Source organism: Arvicanthis niloticus, chromosome 1 (assembly GCF_011762505.2).
Source record: "Arvicanthis niloticus isolate mArvNil1 chromosome 1, mArvNil1.pat.X, whole genome shotgun sequence".
In the NCBI taxonomy this organism is placed as follows: Eukaryota; Metazoa; Chordata; class Mammalia; order Rodentia; family Muridae; genus Arvicanthis; species Arvicanthis niloticus.
Genome location: NC_047658.1, coordinates 99,566,678 through 99,589,101, shown reverse-complemented (window position 1 = coordinate 99,589,101; position 22,424 = coordinate 99,566,678). Strand labels below are relative to the sequence as shown.

Here is a 22,424-nt window from a genome sequence, read left to right as displayed (position 1 = left end):
GTTACAGACCACAGTTACAAAGATTCAGAAGTTCATGCTAGGCTGCTGTGAAGGCACACTTAAGCTCCTTGTTGGTGGCACTGTCCCGACTGGGCCACTGTGAAGGCACTCATGCTCCTTGTTGGTGGCAGTGATACTGTCTTGGGAAAATACATGATGAGAACAGTGTTTCCTCCATTCCACACAGCCACTGTTCTCCAGAAAAAGTATCAGGCTGAAGAGTGATGAAGATGAAGATAGTGGTGGTGGTGGTGGTGATGACGATGGTTAATATTGTTACTATTATTAGTTGAGACAGGGTCTTGGCCTAGAGTTCACCATGTAGACTAGGCTGGCCTCAAACTCACAGAGATCTGCCTGCCTCTGCCTCCTGAGTCCTGGGATTAAAAGAGTGTGCTACCATACTTAGCAAAGTTATTCTTTGGCCTTAACTAGGGTCATGGCAGTCCCTTCTGAACCTGTGGCTTGACAACTATGGGAGAAACAAGACTAGCTAGTGCTGGCCCTGAGGGCAAATACTTGCCTGGGCACAGCAGATGCCATGTGCTCTGTAGACCATATCCATTCATTACAGACAGGGGTCAGACCAGGTAACCCTGATGTAGGGATATGCTATCAAACACAGCAGGTGTCACAGGGTCCCAACCCACCATCCTCCAGACTGAGTTCCGGGGATGGGGCATGCCCAACATCATAGTAGCTCATCATAGCACTTCAAGGAAACCTCAAGTCATACACCAAAGAGAAGCAAGATAAGACACTTAGAGTTCAGGCCAGGGGCCAGCAGAGGACACAGGTCCCAGCATAGCCCTGATACTAGAAATAACCAGAGGGAAAATCTATCAAGCTTCCAAACCTGACAGTCTCTATGGTGCAGCCGCCTAGGTTCTAAGTGGAGAAACTGAGGCCAAGAGGGGGTTTCCTAGGGAGTCTGTACCTGAGAGGTCAGAGCCAGGCCTTGAGCTCATGAGCCTTCCTGCCACCCCTAGGTGAGGGCCTGAGTAAAGAGTGCCCTCTCTCCCTTCCCTAGCTACTCTCCTGTGTGCATAGGAGGTCGGGTAGAGCGGTGTGGATTCCCTTCATTCCTCTGTACAGATGAGGAAACTGAGGCAATCCCAGAGGGAGCAGTGGGAGACCAGCATCCGACCTATACTTCCTTAACACCTCTGTGCTGGGCTCCCCAAAAAACTAACTAAGCCACCTCCTTAATCACAGGCCAGGACCGCCAGCTTGTAAATCAGCAGAGCAGTATGGTGAGGGGCCATTGAGCCGAGACTGGGAAGCCGGCCCGCCTGAGGCAGTGTGCCCCACACTGGGCCAATTGTGTCCATGGGGGACCCTGTCCAAGCTGCCTGGGCTCCTGGATGGCTGCCTGGATGGCTCCTGGACAGAATCTTGTTTTCTCCAGTTTTCATCCCTGACCAGAAGGCTGAGCTGCTCCAGGGAGCATTTACCCAATGCAACTTTGACCCTCGAAGCCTGACTACCATCTCACTGTGCCTAGGAAGCCAAAGGCCAGCCCAAAGGAGCCTGCTCTGGGACCTCCACTGCCCACTGATTGGAAGACCCCAGTGGTTGGCTTCCTTTTACCACCCCCACCCCAGCCCCCCTCCAGGGGTGTCACAAGGAAAGTCCCTCTTTAACCTTCAGTTTGGTGTATTAGGGATCAGTTTTGCAGAGATTTGAGGATGTACAGGGCTTGTTGGGTGGCTGGATGACAAAGGATGCTCTGTGTGTGTGTGTGTGTGTGTGTGTGTGTGTGTGTGTGTGTGTGTGTGTGTGGTGATCCCTGGAAAGCAGGCCCAGATGCATCACCCGTTCTAGCTCTTCCTGGGTCAGGAATGGTTACACTATCTATTGGCCTCTCTGGGCCTGCTCTGTGTCAGGTCCTCAGCACACTCGCCCAAGACTTTCTGCTGTGGGTTAACATTCCACGGGGCTCGTTTCTGCCCCCTGCCCACTTGGCTTCCTGGCTCATTTAATCTGCTTACTCTCCCAGAAAAAATGTGTTTGTCTCAGGTGTAGTCACTGGTGGGGAGGAGAGGGGAAGGGAAGTGTGCACCTGTGGTTATCTTAAATTGTCCCTAAACAACAGGGAAGCCTAATTGCCTCCAGGGACTCTTGGGAAGGGCGACAGCCCAAGATCAGAGGGGAGAGGCAAAGCTGGTTTAGGTGTTCAGGGGAACCTCTGTAGAGCTCACACCAAAATTCACACCAATATCAAAGTAGGAGATGGCTGACGCAGGGTGAGGAAGGAAATTTTAACACCGGGCTCCTGCAGAGTCAGAAGAGAGGAGGGTCTCCAGTCCATTACAGAGGTAGCAACTAAAAATAGTATTGGCCGGGTGGTGGTGGCTCACGCCTTTAAATCCCAGCACTAGGGAGGCAGAGGCAGACGGATTTCTGAGTTTGAGGCCAGTCTGGTCTACAGAGTCCCAGCACAGCCAGGACTACACTGAGAAAACCCACCTTGACAAACAAACAAACAAAAATAGTATTGTAACCTAGCCAGCCACGAGTTGCTGGAGAGGTCGTGGACTCTAGGGGAGAACCTACCTACTCCTGCCACGCTCTTAAACCAGCAGACTTTCTAACTTTATTCTAAATGTTTATCCTTAGGCCCTCAGCCCTCATCAAAGAAGCTTCTTTTTGCAGCACATGGAGACAATACAAAGAGCCACAAGTGGTCAAAAGAGAGAAGTGACCACTGGATGCCCAGACACAACTGACGCATTTATAATGCAACCTCTATACCTAAGACTCGGGGAACATCACAGAAGGGGGGAAGAAGGATGGTCAGGGCCTGAGGACCAGAAGAACGTCTGCTGCTAGATGGTATCTTCTGGCTACAACAGGGGAGCTGCACCCATGAAATCTCAACAATGTAGGTACTTACCCAAGACCTGCACAATGACAACACAAGCGGACATGCCAACATGGTGGGGGAAGTTTCACAAGGCTTCCCCTTATGAATGGTAGAGAGGGACAATCAGCCATGAGCCCCCGATGAGTGTGTGTGTGTGTGTGTGTGTGTGTGTGTGTGAGAGAGAGAGAGAGAGAGAGAGAGAGAGAGAGAGAGAGAGAAGACAGAGAGAGAAATGTGGCAATACATAAGTGTGTGGGTAACAATAATTATAGAAAAAGGTCATGATTATGAAAAAGGAGAACATAGGAGGAACTGGAAGAGGGGAAGAGGTGGAAATTATGTAAATACAGCACTCATATATAAAATCCCCTCCCAAAAAATTAAATTAAAAAAAAAAGTAGAAGGCTGGAGCCATGTCTCATTGAGCAGGAACACTTGCTGTGCAAGCATAGAGCCTGAGTTTGAACCCCTAGAGCCCATGTAAAAATGAGGGCTGCACCCTGCTGGAAGGTGGGGACAGCCTAGTCACCTCAGGCAAAACAGCAACTCTCAGGTTCAATGAGACACCCCATGTCAATGGAATACAGTGGAGAGTAATGGAAGAAGGCACTCAGGTCCTCCTCTGGCCTGTGCATACCCATACATATACTTGAATGAGCATGCGTACAGACAGACTGACAGACAGACACACAGACACACACAGACACACACACACACACACACACACACACACACACACGCTTGAAAGGAACAGAGGGAGGAAGGCAAGGAGGGAGGGAAGAAGGAAGGAAAGAAAAAGGAAAAAAGAAAGGGAGGAAGAGAAACTAAGAGAAAAAGACAGACCCAGAGCAGGCAGGGGCAGGAACCAGCAAGGTGTCTGCTCAGTGCCAGCTGCTTCTGTGCATCCTTCCAGTCTCTGGATCCCACAGCCCACAAACCAGATATCCTCCTGTGCTGCTTATAACTTGGAGCTTCCAGATGAGTCCAAGAGCAGCACAGGAAGGACTGCTGGCATACGAGCCATGCCCTCTGGGTTTCCTTCCCATGCGGGATGGTTAACAGAGTCCCCTCCAGCCTACCCCACCAGTGAATGAGCCCCAGCTCTGCAGCACCTGCTGGGACACCTCACCATGCACTCGGCTGGGCCATATCCTCTCTATTATTCCTAACGAAATGCTCAAGATGTATTTTCAGGTCCCCCTACCGAGTGTCATGCAGGCCAACACTTCTTGTACCCCAAATGCTCATATCAATACATCTGGACTCCCCCCACCCCCAAGCAGCACTTAGATACCTTCTATTCTGCAAACTCCTCCTCCACTTCTTGGAAGGACTATTCTGGCTCTCTCTGTGTTTCCTATACAGAGATGTGGAAACAGGGGTTTCCTGGGTTTGGGGATGGTAGAAAAAAAAATCTCAGAAAAAAACGATGACCTCAGGCCTTTTCTGTCTAGGGCAAGGAGCCTACTTCCTGTAAGGAGGCCAGAGCCTGTTTACCTAGAGTCAGCCCCTTTCCTTGCCTTGCCGAGTCTAGCCAGGGCTGGAGATGCCTCCTGCCCCTCTATTAGCTGGCTGTGGATCTGCTCTTTGCCTTACGAGAAAAAGGGCCATGCCTTCTCTCAGATATAGGAACCTGAAGTGGCAGTGCTAGGCGTGGCACCTCCTTGCTCTCTTTTCCTGTGTCCAGCCTACTGTGGGGCTGGGGGACAGATGAACACCTGGCCTCCTAAAGCTACTGCCTTGGTTACATGAGTTTAGTCTCTGCACGGGCAGGTAGTAGAGAGCAGGGGCTATGGATGTTTCAGGCAAGGAAACCAAGTTCCCTAACAGAGCAGGCTGGGCACACTCACCATTCCCAATACCAGAATTAGATCTTGAATGGGAATTGGGGGTTGGTAGTGTTCTTGTGTCTGGGTTGTGAGAAAGCCTCCCTTGACCAGGCCCTTCCTATGCTCATTTTCAAAAGACACATGACCACATCCAGAAGGCCACAGGGCACTATCTGCAGACCACTTGACAGAACGGGCATAAACATGCACAGAAGTGTTAGTAACAGGACTAGGCTTCTACAAGATCACAGGCAGTAAAGACATGCAGCCACATACAGCCCACAAGAAAGATCCCTGTGCTTTCCCATGGATGTGTGGGACTGATGCTTCCCTCCACAGGCCGCAGGCAAAGCCAATGTTTGTTCTGCACCCCAACCCCAAAATGCACCACATCTTCCTGCTGCTGGTGGATAAGGAAAAACAGAAAGAGAGAAAGAGAAAAATGGGTTGAGGAAGACAGAAAGGGAGGGAGGGAGACAGAGTGTCAATGAATGGATGCTGTTAGCACTACTCTTTGGAAAAAATGACAGATTCAAACTCTGCAAAGCCAGTCAACTGCACATCTATTTTTCTAAGCAGGGAGAGGGAGGTGCTGCAGAAAACTTTCCTGAAAGGACTTGGCCTTGAAGTATGAAGTCAAACAACTGGAACTGGCAGGCAGACAGCTCTGGATTCCACCAGGGTGAAAAACTGTGGCCCAGTAGCAGCTCAGGCTGAGGCACAATGTGGCTATTCATGGCTCAGCTGGGCAAGGGGCCTTCCAGTCTGAGAGGCCACAGCACCAGGGACCCCAGGGGTCTGACCCAGGGCCAATTGTAGCTCTGTGACTATGTGTGTCCCCCAGAGGCAGAGAGTCTGAGGGCCAGTCTGAGGGCAGACAGGACAGAGTCTTGCTCTGAGCCAGTAACATATCAAGGAAACACCTGAAAGCGGGGATTTTAGACCATCAATCACAGTAGTTTAGCTGAATAGGGCTCCAGTGTCATGACCTTCCTAAGCCTTCATGGCTGCTCTCTGGTCTCCCTCACGAACACAGCCTTACCTACTCCCACCTACCGTGGACCTACCATGGGCTTCCTGTGGCCACAGATGCCACCTTGTCAAAGTCAAGTTTGCATTTGTGCTGAGAGCCCACAGCCATAGCTTCTGTGTCCAGAACAGACAAGAAGGTGGCACTTAGGGTCCATGCTGGAACAGGGATAGAAGTCCCATCTGTTATGTGATGATTGACTTCCATTAACAGGCACCATCTTCAATCTCTTGAGTTGTTGGATGCAGAAGAGACCATGTGCTTCTGCATGGAGTGTCTGTCTCAAGACTGCCTCATGGTAGCAGGAATGGGGTTTTCTGAGAGTCTGGCCAAAGCTGTTTAGGACACTGGTTTTGAAGGGTGACAAGTCTGTCCTGTCTTTGTTTCACAGAGGACACTATGAGATCACTGCACATTCCTCCTCAGCTGTTGTGCTGGGGGAGAAAGCATAATTTATGTCTAGTCCGTGCTTACAAATAACCAATCCAGCTGGTCAAGGGAATGACATCTGCTAACCTCTGCTCTTCCTTCTTCGGCCTAGGCCAGAGCATCATAACCACCACACCCTCAGTGGAGGATGGTCAGCACTGGCCCTCACCCCTCCCTCCACTCAGGACCAGTGAGGAAGCCAGACAGGGTGAGCCCAGGCCAGGGAGCTCTCAGAAAGATGTCTTAGGGAGCTGGGCCCTAAGCTGGAGTCCTCAGATGCAGGCATGTTTCTGTGAATGGTTATAGACACATCTATGTAAAAGTGGCTCAGGAAGTCTCTCCAGAAAGGAAGGCTTACTGTTTTTAGGCCTTCATAGACATTTCCAATGTGCTGACACAGACCACCCTTCAATCCTTCTAGGTCCAAGATGGAGGAGTGACAGTTGCTCTCTGCGTGCCAACTGCAATGGGCTGTGATTACAGCTGGCCCACTGGCAGCTCTGCAGACACCCAGTGCTCAGGAGCTCTACTGAGAAAGGCCAAGAGCCAGAGGTTAGGAACACAGGTCCAGTTTGGGATAAACTCCCTATCTCCAGACCCTTCTGGTCTCCCCGCAGTGTTGTTGAGACACCTGCTAAGGCCCTTTGAGACGGACGAGAAGGCTACCCCAGAGCCTTCCTGAGAGCTGAGTCCCAGATTATGTCCTGTGGTAGCGTGCAACTTGGACTGTTCTGCTCTTCACTGATTGATTTATTTGAACTTGTGGCTGTCCCTCTGCCTCAGCCACCCGAGTGCTGAGACTGCAGGTGTGAGCTACCCTGTCACCTTCCCTGCCCTTCCCACTTCCTCCTCTAGGCTCCCTGTAGCCCCTTCAGGGCTCTGCTTCTGACTCATGCTGACTCTGTATTTTCCAGAGACTAGAGGAAACAATCCCCTCTCTGAGTGGCACCCCTGCTTTTGACCCCAGAGCCATAGCAATGCAGTCAGGACCACCCACCTGGAGATGACATTAGCTGATGTGGCTTTGGTTGGTTGGTTTTTGGTCTTGAGACAAGCTGTGCTGGGGACTCCTGTTTCATCCTCCTGACTGAGGGAATTATAGACAGCAAGAGAGTCTGACTTGTTTCTTCTGCCTCTCAAGTGCTGGGATTAAAGGTGTGTGTCACCACACCTGGCCAACTGTTTCCATCCTCCCTCCCTCCCTCCCTCCCTCCTTCCCTTCTTCCTTTTCCCTCTCCTTCTCTTGTTATTTTTCGAAACAGGTTTCACTGTATAGCCCTGACTGGCCTGGAACTCTGAAACTCTGTAGATCACACTGGCCTCAAACTCACAGAGATCCATCTGCCTCTGCCTCCCAAATTCTGGGATTAAGGGCATGTACCACCACTTAGCTACAACTAACTGTCTTCATTCTTGAAGCCAGATTCACCCCTAGAAAGTCATTAGACCACACTGTCTTCATTATAACACATATCAAGTGGGTCATACACAGTAGTACCAGTTAGTAAGAACCAGTTGTGTGTCTCTCTCTCCAGCTGCATGTTTGGTGACAGTGACTGGACGCTGCAGCTGGAAAGCAAGGCAGGGAGGCTGTGACACCCTGGGAAGTGTTAGGATGACAGGGTAGCTCCCCTCTCCAACCCCAGAACTGGCTGATAGACTCCATGCACTGGTGCCACTTTAATCTGATAGCCTCCAACTTCCTCTTAGTGGTTAAGAAGACTCCACATGGCAGTGACTTGTATGTGCTCACATGGAAATGTTCTTGTGCCCACAGATGTAAACAAGCCAACATCCAAGACAATGATAATAAAACAGAATAATTTAATCCAGGGAAGGCATCTTCAATTGAGGAAGTCTTTAAAACTAATTTATTTGTTTGTTTATTCATTTAGAGACAGGGTCTGTCTTACTTGGTAGTCCAGGCTGGCTACTGAGTGCTAGGATTACAGGATGATCCATTATGCCCAGGTTTGCAAACTTTTTGTTTGTTTGGTTTGGTTATTTTAAAGACCAAATGTCTCTGTATAACAGCCATGGGTGTTCTAAAACTCACTTTGTAGGTAAGGCTGGCCTCGAACTCACAGAGATCTACCTGCCTCTGCCTCCTGAATGCTGGGGTTAGGTGTTATCGTGCCCAGCTGGTTTGCAAATGCTAATTTGTGAAAAAGTTTGAGCTATTAAAATATGTAATAACAGCCAGGCACCCAGAGGTCTACAGGCACACTGTGTCCACTTTACCAGTGGGCTTGTGCAGACCCCTACTCTGCCCACCAGAGCCACAGCTCTTCCTCTGAGCCTACATCCTCATGCTCTCCACAAACACAAATTAAGGTGACACTGCTGGATCCCAGGCTGCCAGGCAAACTCTATCCCTGAGGCAGCAGTCTGTCCACAGGACAGGCAGGCCCAGTCTATGTCCTCTCCCCATGAATCTAGGACTCCCTTCAGAGTGGGGTATTCCTCTTATCTGTAACTGATCATGACCCATACCTGCTACAGTGTTGGGGAACAGGGCATTTCCTCTAATTCTGTCCCCCACATCAGGAAGGATGATCACTTCTGGTCTCTGTCCACTGGCTCCAGTAGAGAGAACTGGCTTGTCTCACAGATGTCTCTTCCTTCTCTACATGCCATGTACACAGAAAGGAAGGAAGCAGCCCTAAGCACGGGAGGGGCAGGAAGCCCTGTCCCTCGTGTGCCACACACCTTCTGTGCCTTAGCCTTATGAGCAAGATAGATCAGAGGGTAAAGGCCTGTCCCAAAGTCAGACAGCCAGAGTTTGATCCCTGGGACTCATATGACAAAAGATGAAAACCCACCCCTGCACACTGTCCTCTGACCTCCAAAGTACTGTGATATACATGCACACACCCCCAAAAAACAGTAAATAAATGTAAAAAATTACTCTTTTAAAAAGAACCATGTCAAAGAGAGATTCAATTCCATTTATAACCATATCAGAAATAATAAAACAGGTGCTAGAGAGATGGCACAATAAGAGATTTGACTCTCTGGCGCACACCTTAAAAGCTGAATGAGGCGGTGTGTGCCTACCTCCATCTTATACGGTGTAGAGACAGGAGGACCAACAGGGCTTGCTGGCTGCCAGCCTAGCTCCAGGTTCCATGAGAGACCCTGTCTCAGAGGTCTAGAGTGACGGAGCAGGACACCTGATATCCTTCTCTGATCTCTGCCCTTGCACGCACAGGCTTGTGTATGCCCATCCACACACCTACACAGACTACATACACACAAATACACACGAGTGGAAAATGTAAGAATAGTAATATAGCAACAAGTTTAACAGCAGAAGTGCAGAGCTTACACTCTGAAACGCACAAAATATTGTTAAAATAAATGAAAGAAGATCCAAATGAACAAGAAGACATACTCGTGGATGGGGAGACCTAATATGGTGGTGCTCTTGCTACGGTCTGAACATCATTCATGTGTTGAAACCCATTTGCCAATGTGATAGCATTAAAGAATGGGGCTCTCGGGACTCTATTAGTGACTTTATTAAAAAGCTGGAGGGAAGCATCCAGAGCCTCTTGTTTTGTTCCTCCCTCTGAGGAGACAGAGAGGGGTATCATCTTGAAAGCAGAGAACAAGCCTCAGAAGACACTAAGTCTGGCAGCACCCTTATCTTGGGTTTTACTGCTCCAGAACTGAGAAGACTTATTTCTCTCCTTTATAAAGTGTCCAGTCTCAGGTGTTTTATGACAGCAACACAGTCCATGGCATCCCCTAACTTAAGCTACAGATTCGATACAATCCCAGCTAAATTCACAGAAACTGACAACCTGATTCTAAAATTCACACAACATTGTGAACCAGATGCAAAGCTGGGAAAAAGTGCAAAGAGTGAAGATTCATGCTCACCAACTTTTGAAAGTGACTAAAAGTAGTGACTGTGCAGTGCCGTGCTTACACAGGCACAGGTACATGAACCCAGAGCCTAGACAAATCACATACATGAGGCCAACTGATTTATTACCATTACTGTGTATGTGTGCGTCAGCACAATGCAACATGTCCAACTCTGACTTTTTGTAAGAGTTCATTTTCTTTTGTGGTGTGTTTTTATACATATGAACAGTGAAAGCCCAGAATCTACCCCCATGTCTACCTAAGAAGGCCTGGCTTATAAACTGTGGGCAGCAGTGTGTCGAAACACTATGGTGTCACTTTGGCCTCCTTCCTGGATATATTGAAATGCTGATTTCAAGGTTTGCCAGGCCTGGAAATGAATAGGTGCTATGTATGGCCTGTTGGCACCAAGCTGTGTGACTACAACTGAGGGAGACTGGCTGGTGCTCGGAGCGGCACTGCCTTCCCTTCCTTGAAGTTGACTGTCTGCAAGGCTGACTCACATTTGCCAGAGCTGGAACAGCAGGGGCTGCTGGCAGCAGATGACATGGGGGGCCCACAGCATGCCTTTGGAAAAAGGGTACTGGACAAGCTCCTTGGCTGGATGGGAGGGGTCTGGAGGGTAGGACAACACAGCCTGTCTTGCCCATCACCTTGCCTGCTGTTTGCCGTGGAGATCCTGATGCTGACAGTGGCAGTGACCAGAACAGCCTGGGGGTAGAAGCTTGGGGGTAGAGGATCCTCAGGCACACTAGCCTCCATACTTATTACCCACAGAAACCTCTGCCCAAGTGACCCCTCATGGGAACCTTCTTGGTCCACGGTCCAGGACTCTGGTACCCTGAGGGTGGACGATGTCAGCACTGTGGCAGCACCTGGAAATGCTAGCAACTAAGCTCACAACGAAAGCACAGCGCTGCCAGCCACCAGGCTACATAGGCACTGCTCTGACCTCACAAGTGAAAGTCCCTCTGGCAAGCAGATCCTTCTGGTCTGTGCCACCAGGCTCCTGGGTCAGGGGTTACAGGTCACAGGCAGTTTGGGGCAGACTTGGGCCTGTCTTTCCTGAGGGTCCCACTGTCCTACAGCTCCCCCCAGCCTCCTGGGCCCTTTCTATCAGAGCTGCCTCACTGTGAATCCTGGTAACCAGCCTGTGAGTCTGGAGAAGCCCTGTCCACGGCAGATCCCTATGCCCAGAGCCTGGTGCCCTCGGTGTTCCTCAGCCCTGCTGCCTTAAGCTCTGCTCATCTAGCAGGAGGCTTATAGCACCACCCCAAGAGGCTCATGGGATGCTTTCTCTGCGGTGGGTAGAGGCGACAGCTTCTAGCTGAGGCTAGGAGGGCAAATAACCTGGAATTCTGTCTAGAGGAAGAAGAGTAACCTGGGCATGGGCTGCCTCCCTGACTCAAGGCTTAGAGGCCAAGTTTTGAGCAGAGGCCACTTTGTGAGGCCTCTGGGTTTTTACTGGACACTGGCCATCTCTAGCCTCCAGGAGGGGTCTGTTGGACTGTGAAAAAGCAGATGGGTAAGAGCCATATGGCATATTCCTGGAGTCCTGGTGGCATCTGTCATCCTTCACCAGGGCAGCCAGGAGGTTTCCATGTTTCTGGCTGTGACCAAGAAGTGCTGGGCCGAACTTAGAGAGCTCAGCACCTAGGGCCAATCACCACATACAGTTAGAATAATAAGGACAGTATGGGTATGGGAACAGGACAGTCTACACTGGGAGAGGAAGGGACATCGCCCTAAAGAAATACCCATACTGAGAGGGAGGCAAGGAGCTATACATGTGCATATATACATGTGGACTTATGTTCATGTGTGTATATATACCTATGAGGGATGAGGTAAAGCCAAGGCCTTTATATCAGTGCTAAAGTGACTATGCAGTTACGGGGATGGTCACTGGTGACAGGCTACCTGATCTAGCCCTGGGGCTTCAGAAGCCCAGACACCACCAAGTGACCTTTTAGGTAGCTAATTACTACTTCTCTGGAACAATGTGATGGTTTGTGTATGTTTGGCCCAGGGAGTGGTACTATTAGAGAAGGTGTGGTCCTGTTGGAGTGGGTGTGGCCTTGTTAGGCTTTAACATCCAAACTGCCTGGAAGCCAATAATCTGCTAGCAGCCTTCAGATGAAGATGCAGAACTCTGGGCTCCTCCAGCACCATGCCTGCCTGGATGCTGCCATATTCTCACCTTGATGATAATGGACTGACCTCTGAACCTGTAAGCCAGCTTCAATTAAATGTGGTCCTTTATAAGACTTGACTTGGTCATGGTGTCTGTCCACAGGAGTAAAACACTAAGATAATCAATAAAATCTCAGGGTGGACTCATTCTAGAAGATGGCCTACTGTACAGAAAAAGTTGGCTTCAGCTAGGGGACAGAGCTAGTGGGTGGCCTGGGGATGGGAGGTGCCACCTATGCCCAGCAGGCTAGTCTGGTCTTCATTCAGCAAACAGTCTGAGGCTGCCTGGAGGTTGCCCGACTGATCATGATGGTTGGAACCAAGAGATCCACTGGCCCATCCAGTTCTTCTCCTGGCACAGCTGAGATATTCCTCTGTCCAGCAGCTATGGCCTCTCTGTGGACCCCCAAACTGGGGAGGGTAATGGTCCCTTCTGCCCAAGGCCTGCAGTTACTAAATAAGGTGGCCAATGCCCAGCAGTGCTCAGTAGCTGTGATATTTGGTTTCTTTATCTGCAAGATGCAAAGCCTAGGACTAGATCTGTTTAATCACCTTTACAGAATGGAGCACAGCTGCCCAAGGCCCTGTGGCCAAGCACACTGAGACTCGGCTGTGGTTGGTGTCACTGCAATCTACCCAAGCACGGCTGATGGGAGTGGAGAATGAAGCCCGGAAGGCTGGGACATGAGAGAAGTTGAGAAGACAGGCCTCCATCAGTGGTAGCCTGCTCCTCCAGGGGAGGTCCCACACTCATATCCCCAGGCCTTAGAACAGCCCCACTGCACCTCCAATCCTTTCCTTGTCCCCTGTCCAAGGGGGCTTGTGTGGGTGGGTACAGTAGGGACACCAGAGGTCCCTGTATCCATAAGGTCTGGAGTAGAATGTAGAAGCAGACTGTGGAGACCTGAAGTGGGATCTTGGGTAGACTTTGGGGAAGTGGGGGCAGGCCATGTGGAAGGCCTGGGGGTGGGGGTTGGTACCTGAGGACGAGCTGAGAGGGTGGGGCTCTCCAGCATGCCCACCATCCCTTGCTACCTCCCACCCCACACTAACACTTTCTGTTCTGCAACTTCTAACAGTTTTTTCTTTAACTGTATTTCTGGGAAAGCCGTGTTTTCACTCCTGTTCTGCCAGGTGGTTTTTGTTTGTTTCTGTTTCTGTTGTTGTTGTTTCATGTCTGCGCTGCATCAAGCAGTAAAGTCTCTACGTGAAGTCACCCCCCCTTTTTTTTCCTTTGTCTTGTTTTGTTTTCCTGTATAAAAAAGATCCCAATATAAATCAGGGAGGGAAGAAGACAGATACGCCTGCCCTTCAGTGTAGAGGAATGGGAGGGCCAGGGGGGTGGGTAAACTCATAAGGAGAGGTGGGGAATTGTCATTTAAGGCTTAAAATATTCTCTGTAAAAAACTGGAGGACTCTCCACAGCCTCAGGGGAAGGCAGAGGCTGCAGCTTCAGTGAGGTTCTCTCCACTGAAACTTTGAAAGGCAGTCCCTCTTCTCCCTCTGGGTCACCTTCCTCCTTGCGCAGGTAGGAGTGCTGCAGGGCTCGGAAGGCAGAGAGTCGCTTATGTGGGTTAAAGGTCAGCATTTCCAGCAGCAGCTGTGCTCCAGATTCCTCCATCTCTGGCACCACTGACTGCACTGGCCGAGGCCCTCTGGGGGAAAAGGCTCCTCGAGGTAGAGAGACCTTTCCAGGCCAGTCTTCTGGAGGCAATCCAATGAGATCAAAGATTTTCCCCAACTGGTTAGCTTCAAGAGTTTCCACAGAAGAGAGGCTTCCCATGAAACATCTCTGTGACGATTCAGCCAGCGCTCCACATGTCCACAGGTGTCGCATATGTAGACTGCAGAAGAACTTCAGGAGCTTGGTACCAGAGTGTAACAACCACAGGCGTGAGGGCCATCTGGTAGCTGTAGAGTCTGCCTAGGCCAAAGTCAGCCAGCTTGACTGTCCCATTACTTGTCACTAGAATGTTCTCTGGCTTCAGGTCCCAGTGAACAATGTAGTTTGCATGAAGAAAATCTAGGCTGATTAGAAACTGAAGCATCAATCAGATCCTTAATGGTCTCAACTGGCAAGCCTGGTGGAGGTGCTGTCCAGATATGTCCTTAGGTCCTGGTCTATATGCTCAAACACTAGGGTGACCTTGATATCCCGATCAGTTCGGGAAGTAGCACAGACATCCAATCAGCTGTACAACACTGGAATGTTCAAAGACCTCCAGCCTCCTTAACAAGGTCACCTCACGAACTGTGCTGACAGGAAGGCCCCCTCCAGCTGCTCTTCCATTAGGAACTTTCACACTTTTGAGGGCCATAAAGTGGCCGCTGTGGGGATCTGGACTTTGCACACTGTCCCATAGGCACCGACATCAATTTCAGCCTTGGGTTCATATCAAGTGGTAGCCATTCTCGGAGCAGGAGATCTTACGCTCTGCCAAGAGCTACAGAGGTGGCCCTTTATCTGGGCCTGGGAGCCAGTTTCTGTGGTGCCATATACTGGGGATTGGTCCCGGGCTGCTAGATGCTTTGGGCCAGACCATAGACACAGGCCTTGAGCTAAAGAGGCCCGCTCACCTCCACCCTGACCATGCGACCAGCCACCAGAGAGGTGCTCAGAAGCCTTTTGGAGGGGGACAAAGTCACCCTTCTTACCCGGTAATAAAACCCTGGGTGTGCAGAGAATGGGCGATTCAGAAAAGCAGGTCTGAATGCTCTAAACAAGGTGAAAATGACCCATCCCGCCAGAATCCATGCTTTCCTTTGGCGTGCACTTTGGTCTCACAAATCAGTGATTGTACAGAAGTCTTGGCAGAGCGGGCTCGGGGAGTGGGCAGGGAGCAGGCCACTGAGGTGTGCAGCATGGTGCAGCTACTGTCCTCAGTCAGCCCAAGCGCCTGCTGTCCATAGTCTCCCTGTCCTGCTTACTCCCACACGCAGGTTACAGGTTTGCTTCCTTCTGCCCTTTCCCCCCTCCCTTCTTCCCTTTCACCTTGTTTCTGAGTCAAGGTCTCTCTTGTTTCTGCTCTGCATACTCCAGGCTCCCTGCTCCCAGGCTTTGGGGTGATCCTGCCTCTACCTCCCACCTCACTATAGGAATGCTGGGATTACAGATGGTGTTATTTCTCTGTGTGAATTTTTGGGTCATCAGGCTTGAGAGGCTGAGCTGTTCTCCCATCCTCAGCATACTCTTTTGTTTTGTTTTTGTTTTGTTTGTTTGAGACAGTTTCTCTGTGTAGCCTGGCTGTCTTGGAACTCACTTTGTAGACCAGGCTGGCCTCAAACTCACAAAGATCCCCCGCCTCTGCCTCCCTACCACTGGGATTAAAGGCGTGCACCACCACCGGCGGCCTCAGCATTTTTGGGTACATATATTCCTCATTCATCCATATGCACAGTACCTTCAGGACCAGGGAGCAGAGCAACAGGACCTGCATCTGAGTGACACAGGGACACAGGTAGCTGGAAGTGAAATGGGTGGTGGTTGGCTCGAGGGGGCTGAGGAAGAGAAAGGCTGAGGGAACAGATGAGATGGTTGTGGGTGAGAGAACAAAAGATTAAGTAGGAATGTCTACCCTGAGCCCTGGCCAGAGGCTGTGGTATGGCCTGGGACCCGCAAGAGCTCCCCCTGAACGATCTCAGCTGTGGTATGAGGAGTAGCAACTGAGGGAACTGTCTAGAGCAGCAGTTGTCAACCATCCTCCTGCTGCTGCAACCCTTCAATAAAGTTCCTCATGTTGTGGTGATCCCCAACCATAAAGTGATTTTCGTTGCTACTTTATAACTGTAATTCTGCTGTTATAAATCATAATGTAAAGATCTGATATTTCCATTGGTCTTAGGTGACCCCTGTGACAGAGTTGTTTGACCTTCAAAAGGGTTGCAACCCACAGGTTGAGAACTACTGGTCTAGAAGGCCAGGAGCTGATGCATCATCCCAGGGAAATAAATGATGCCTACAGAGAGCAGGGCATGTTTACCTCGACCGTTTGCCCTCACTCATGCTGGCGGCCATGCCCGGTGTGTTTGGGTACCTCTACATGTGTTGTGTTGGATCACAACAGTGTCACAGGAGGGACAATGACAGGAGGTCAAATCTCCCCTCTTCAACTCATCTCGAGTATGGGGCGCTGACTGCCATCGCTTGGCCCAGGTGTATCTTCTAGTGATCTTCATGGCAACACTTCCTGAACTCAGGGTAGGAGCTAGCTGGAGGTAGAAGCCACAGACAGAAACACAGCATGGCTAGGCTTAGGCCTGCAGGCCCCTAGGGGAGACAGAGGAGAACAATGGGCCCAGGCCAAGCAGATGGGGAGGGAAGACTGAACTATGAGGTGTTGGAAGACAGCAGGTGTAATATGAAGCCCCTCTCAGGTCAAGATGGTACCCGTCCCCCAAATCTATGTCCCCCCCCCCAAACTCCATGCCCTGACATCATGTGATCCTTACCCACTAGTTACTTTGGCACATCTCCTCCCTAGCCCCATTCAGCTACTTCCTCCCCCAGGGGCATCCCAGATACTCAGTGAGATGTGACCACTCTCCTCCCAGAGCCTGGCATACCTGTGTAGCTATGAGTCTCTGTAAACTCGGTCTGATGAACCACAGCCCCCAAACCTACCACACTGTAAACAAGACAGGACACTCGGTGGAGATAAAGTTAGGCAATGCAGGGAGCATAGGGATTAAAGCAGTCTGGGTTGATGGTCTCCCTCTGGGGAACAACCCCAGGTAGTGCATGAGCCCTGTACTTATCTGGGGACCTGATGCTGGCATGTTCTGCCCAGCAAGCTTACTCCCCCGATGCTCTTGCTTGTCTGCCAGGGCTGCGTGCTGAGAGCCATGTGTCAAACACGACTTCCCGCTCTGTGTGGCATCGAATATTTTGGCAGGCGGGTCTCATCTGCTTGTCTTTCTGGTTTCATACAAGTACACAGACACAATGCACACCATTGGGTGGAAGATAGAACACACATCCTGAGGGCACCAGCACTGGGTCTTGGATCCCATGCAGGTGGTTGCCACTGTACTGGGTTCAGGGCCTGAGACTGGCATGACCATCGGTGACAGCTGCCTGGGCAGTATGGTAGCTTCATGAGGCCAGTGTACCCAGAGGCTGTGAGGAGGGCTCTGTGTTTCCCAGGTGTGACACACAAACCAGAGCCTGTCAGAATCTCAGGTCAGGGAAGCCACTGTTTGAGGACGAGAATCTCCCGGGTCAGGAATGCTTCTGGAAACGCAAGTCTCACTTTCCAAATCTACAAAAGGGGGTTGTGGGAGCTGCAAATGTAGCTCAGCTGACAAGGGAATATGCTGAGCATGCTCAAAGCCCTGGGTTCCACACAAACTGGCAGTGGTGGCACACTGCTATTATTTCAGAAGTTGGGAAGCGGAGGCAGGAAGGTCAGAATTTCAAGGCCAGCCTGGGCTATATGAGACCTTATGTTGAAAAATAGGGGAGAAGAGTTGTCCCAGTGGCCTGGATCCCAGCACACTACTTGAGCTTGCCAACAATGCTGAGAGGCCAGTGAAGGAGGGAGCCACACGATCCTTGTTCACTCTGTCAAATAATACGGCCTTCCCTTTCTTGATAGCAATAAGGAAAAGGGTATCGAGAATTGAACAGTGCATCTGTCTCCAGTGGCCCAGCAAGCCCACTTGAGGGAACTCATTTCTGACAAATAATCAAAACATACAAGTCTGCAGTGAGGCCCAAGCAAAAGATGTCAGCTCCCTGGATGGGCAAATGTACCAGGGCACGTGAGAGGTGAGCAGGAATTAGGAAAAGACATGACAGGATTGATGGCTATTTTGGGAACCTTCTATACATCCAAAGTTACTGCTGGACACAGTGGTGCACACCTTTAATCCCAGCACTTGGGGAGACAGAGGCAGGCGCATCTCTGTGTTTGAGACCAGCCTGGTCTACATACTGAGTTCTAGGATATTACATAGTAAGTTCTACATACTGAGACATAGTGAGAACTTGTCTGAAAACAACAATACAGAGAAATAAAAGAGCACAGGCGGGTATGACAGAGCACATCTGGAATCCCAGCACTCAGAGCTCACAGTGTGAACTCCCAGTGATGGCTGCTTAGAAGAGAAGAGATTCCTAAGTCCACTACAAGAACATGACAAGGCTGCTCTGCGAGCTGTGTGCCGCTGCTCTGTCAACGTTTCCAATTGTTCCATGAAGAAAACATGCCTTCAGGATGCCATTTAGGCCAGGGTACCAAAGGGTCAGGTTCCGGAATACAACAGCACCAGACCAATCCACCACAGGGAGCACCAAGCACTGATGCTTAGTAAAACTGCTCCTCCATCTGATGTTTTGAGGCAGAGTCTCTCACTGACCCTGGAGCTCACCAATCAGCAAGACTTGCTGGCAAGTCCCAGGGAATCTCTCGACTCTGCCTCCACAGAGCTGGGATCACTAGTGTGCCACTGCATTCGCCTTTGCACATAGGTACTGGGGATCCAAACTCAAGTTCTCATGCTTACACAGCAAGTACTTTACTAAGGCATCTCCCCAGCCCTTCTCCCCACATATTCACATCCAGTCTTTAAAAATGGCTGCCCAATGGTCACAGTGATGATCCTAGCACTCAGGAAATGAAGGGAAACAGAGAACCAGTTAATACACCACAGAACTTAAGAAAGAACATTCTAGAATACTATTCCAAATGGGTCCATAGGTCTGTACCAGTTTAACACTGAAAGAGTAAAAAATTGCACAGCAATGTGTGTGGATGATCCTGGTCTCCACACCACAGCAGGGAGAATCCTATCAACTCAGTGCAGAGACAAAGAAGTCAGACCTCTAGGGATATGGCTCAGATGGCAGCGCCTACCCAGCATGCAGTAAGCCTGAGCGCTACATAAACTGTCATCCCAGCACCGAGGAGGTAGAGGCAGGAGGATCAGGGTCTTGAGGCCAACCACCAAGTTTGAGTTCAACCTAGGCTACATGAGACCTGTCTCAAAAAAGCAGAGCAAAAAACAAAACAAAAACAAAAAACCCAGACCCTGAGGTGGGGTACAGGGTGTAGTGGCACCCGAATTTAATCCCAGCACTCGGGAGGCAGAGGCTAGTAGAGCTCTGTGAGTTCAAAGCCAGCTTGATCTACAGAGTGAGTTCTAGGACAGCCAGAGCTAAAACAGAGAAACTCCACTTAACAACCACCACCACCACCACCACAACAACAACATAACAATAACAAAAACAGACAAAAACCTCAGACCCCCAAATTACCCATAATACAGTGCTCCCTATGGAAAAAGTAGTTACCCCAGAGAAAGGCAGGGGTCTTGAGTAAGCTGGACACATCCTGTTCCTTCATGTGGGGCTGGTTACAGGGATGTGTTTTGCTCGGTCAAGATAGATCAACTAGAGCCAGGCACAGTGCCTTACATCTGCAGACAGTACTAGGGAGACGGAGGTCAGAGAAGAGAAAGTTGGAATTCAGTTGGGGCCACACGGTGACATCCTCTCTGGAAGGAAGGCAGAAGGCAGATGGTATCCTTATGACACTTGCTTTTCAGTGAAGATAATTTAAAGAAGAAATGCAGTTACTTAATCTGTGTGTCGGAGCGAGTCACAGCCAATAGCTGATTGTACATGACTGTGAGCTTGCGAGCACTGCGTGTGTGCACTTACATATAAGTGCATGCTTAAATGTCTGTGTGTGTCTTATGTGGATTCCTGTGCACTTGTGTAGACACGTGATCATGTATGTTGTGGTGACTAACAATTCAGCTTAGATGAGGTCATAAGTGACAGCCAGTAATGTAAGTGGTCAACTGTCCCTTGTCAATAGTTCTGTCCATTGTCAAACCTGAGTGATGGATTGCGATCAGCTGGGACATCAGTGAACACAGAGGCCATGACACTCGGCATTTACAAGCATTGTTCTATGCTGGGTGTCAGGCCCAGAACTAGGTTTGTATTTTCTGTTCCCTTCCTTATGCCCATCTATAAATGGAGGAGCCTCAAGCCAGGAGAGGACAGCTGAAGGCTGGCTGGGATTGGATGGCTGGAGTCCTCTGGCTAGTCTGAGAACTGCAAGCATTCCCTGGATTGAGTTGTGTCTCTTACTTAGCAATCCTTATCTTGGGTAAACCCAGACCCATGGCTACAGAGCAGTCAAAGAAGGAGTAGGTTCCCTGGGATCTTCAAGTCCTCTTTAGGGACAATCAATACAAATACAATTTGCAACAACAGAAAATGGGATGAGAAGCAGAGGTGGACAGAAGTGGAGCTACAGGGGACCATACCTTTTGGCACCAACACATAAACCCCAGCTCTGGGTTTCCAGAGTCCCAGGGAAATGCCCTTAACCTCACCCACGCTGCTCTTGGCAGGAGCCTGGGACACAAGGACAACAGAGAGCTCTGCCTGGGGCTGGGGATTCCAGCACCTGGATGGCCCCATCTGAAGGAGTGCCAGAGGAATGCAGGCTCTGGATGCCTAGTAGGGTATACTTCTCTAGGCCTGTGCCTACTGGGATACACTTCTCTAGGCCTGTGCCTACAGTGAAGAAATGGAGCCCTGACCTGGGAAGCAGGACCCTGCTTCTGACCAGTATGAGGAAATACAGTGGAAAAGAGTCAGTATGGGTACGATGAACTTAAGCAGACCTCCTGATAGCTGCTCACCAGACTCGGCCTCCTTCATATGAGTGAGGAGCTAACTGCCCACCTCACACAACTGAGTTCTGCAGGCATCCTAACAACCCTGCACAGAAGACCCGACTAGGCAGGCGTATATTGTTCCTGTAGATGGGGCCCCTGCTTTGACACACTGGCCAGTTTTCATGGTAGAAACATTTCCATGGTGGATGTTCCAAGCTGTGAATGAACCATGACTCTGAGGACCCAGGAAGAAGTACAGTACCACCAAGCCGCTCCCAATACCCTCGGGCCTACAACAGTCACGCTGCTTGGGTCACCAGGGAGGGCAAGCAGAAGCAGGAATGACCTCCCTGGTCTCCAGCTTAATGGCCTCTGGGAGACAAGAAAGTGGCTGGTGTCCCAGGGAGGCAAGGATAACCCCTATTGAGAGTGTAAGTTCCTTCTGGGACCTGGCCATTCTAACCAGACTGCTGGCATAGAGGAGGTGCCAAGAACTAGAGAGTATTCAATACCGTAGTCATCTCGAGGATCTGTCCCCTTGGGGTAAGAGGAGAAGGTGCGTCAGGGGGCCAGGGCAGACTGGGAATCTCTGTGCTCAGCCACACCTGTCCCTGGGCCTCTCTCGCTGAGATACCAGAGGGTGGCATGGTAACTGCCCGCAACAAACACTGCACAGCTGCCAAGACTGGAGCTCCAGGCCACCCAGGGACAGGATGGGCCTCCGAGCCTGGTAACTGAGGCCCTCCGAGGACAGCAGAGGTCGCCCTTCGATTTGTTGCCTTGGTTTTCTTGGCTTCTGAAGGCAGAAAGGCTTCTCTCCTTTACTCTTGGAACCAGATCATGTCGGCTGCAGCTGGGAGTCAGCAGCCTTGGTCCTGACTCTGTTAGCCATCCTCCTTAGCTGCCTCCTGACCCTCAGCAAGATCTTGATGTACTGAGACAATGAATGGGATGCTTAGCCTGGGTGTGCCCAACAAGCTCTCACACCGCTCCCTCCCCTCTTGCTTCCTTGTTACTGTTGGGGTTGCCACACAGCCCACCACCTCCACAGTACTGGGATTACAGTAGCCATCACCAAACCTGGCAGCACTGTATCCTTAGTCCCAAAAGGACACATGTTCAGAGTGATAGTCTGGATATCTAGATACAAATTTTAAAACAGTGCCCTGAACTAAGCCATAACCCTAAATAAAACCCGCAGTAGAGACACACTACTGGTTGTATTTGGGGAGATTACAGCTTGCATATAGAGTCCCAAGGTGCCTATATTCTTTGTTTAAACATTTTCTTTCTTTTTTTCTATTTTTTAAGAAAAAGAGGGGGGGGGGATGAAAACAGCAGGGGGTGGAGGAAGGAAAGGAGAGGGAGAAAATTATGCAATTATATTTTAATTTTAAAAATACCTAAGTTTTTTTTTTTTTAAGCTTATTGGGTGGTACATATGTCATAGCACCCATGCCAAGGGTGTGTGTGGAGGTCAGAGGGACAGCTGTTGAAAACAATGGTTCTCTCTTTCTACCATGTAGGTCCTGGGGATCTATAACTCAGGTTGTCAGGCTTGGCAGCAAGC

The 22,424-nt window shown here is 50.2% G+C and overlaps 1 protein-coding gene and 1 pseudogene across 1 annotated transcript in view; both read right to left on the bottom strand.

The window, feature by feature from the left end:
- Lhpp (phospholysine phosphohistidine inorganic pyrophosphate phosphatase) overlaps positions 1-22,424 on the bottom strand; it is a 95,570-nt gene that overhangs the window by 10,983 nt on the left and 62,163 nt on the right. The window lies entirely within an intron of this gene.
- On the bottom strand, positions 13,599-14,630 carry LOC117697378 (cyclin-dependent kinase 4 pseudogene; annotated as a pseudogene).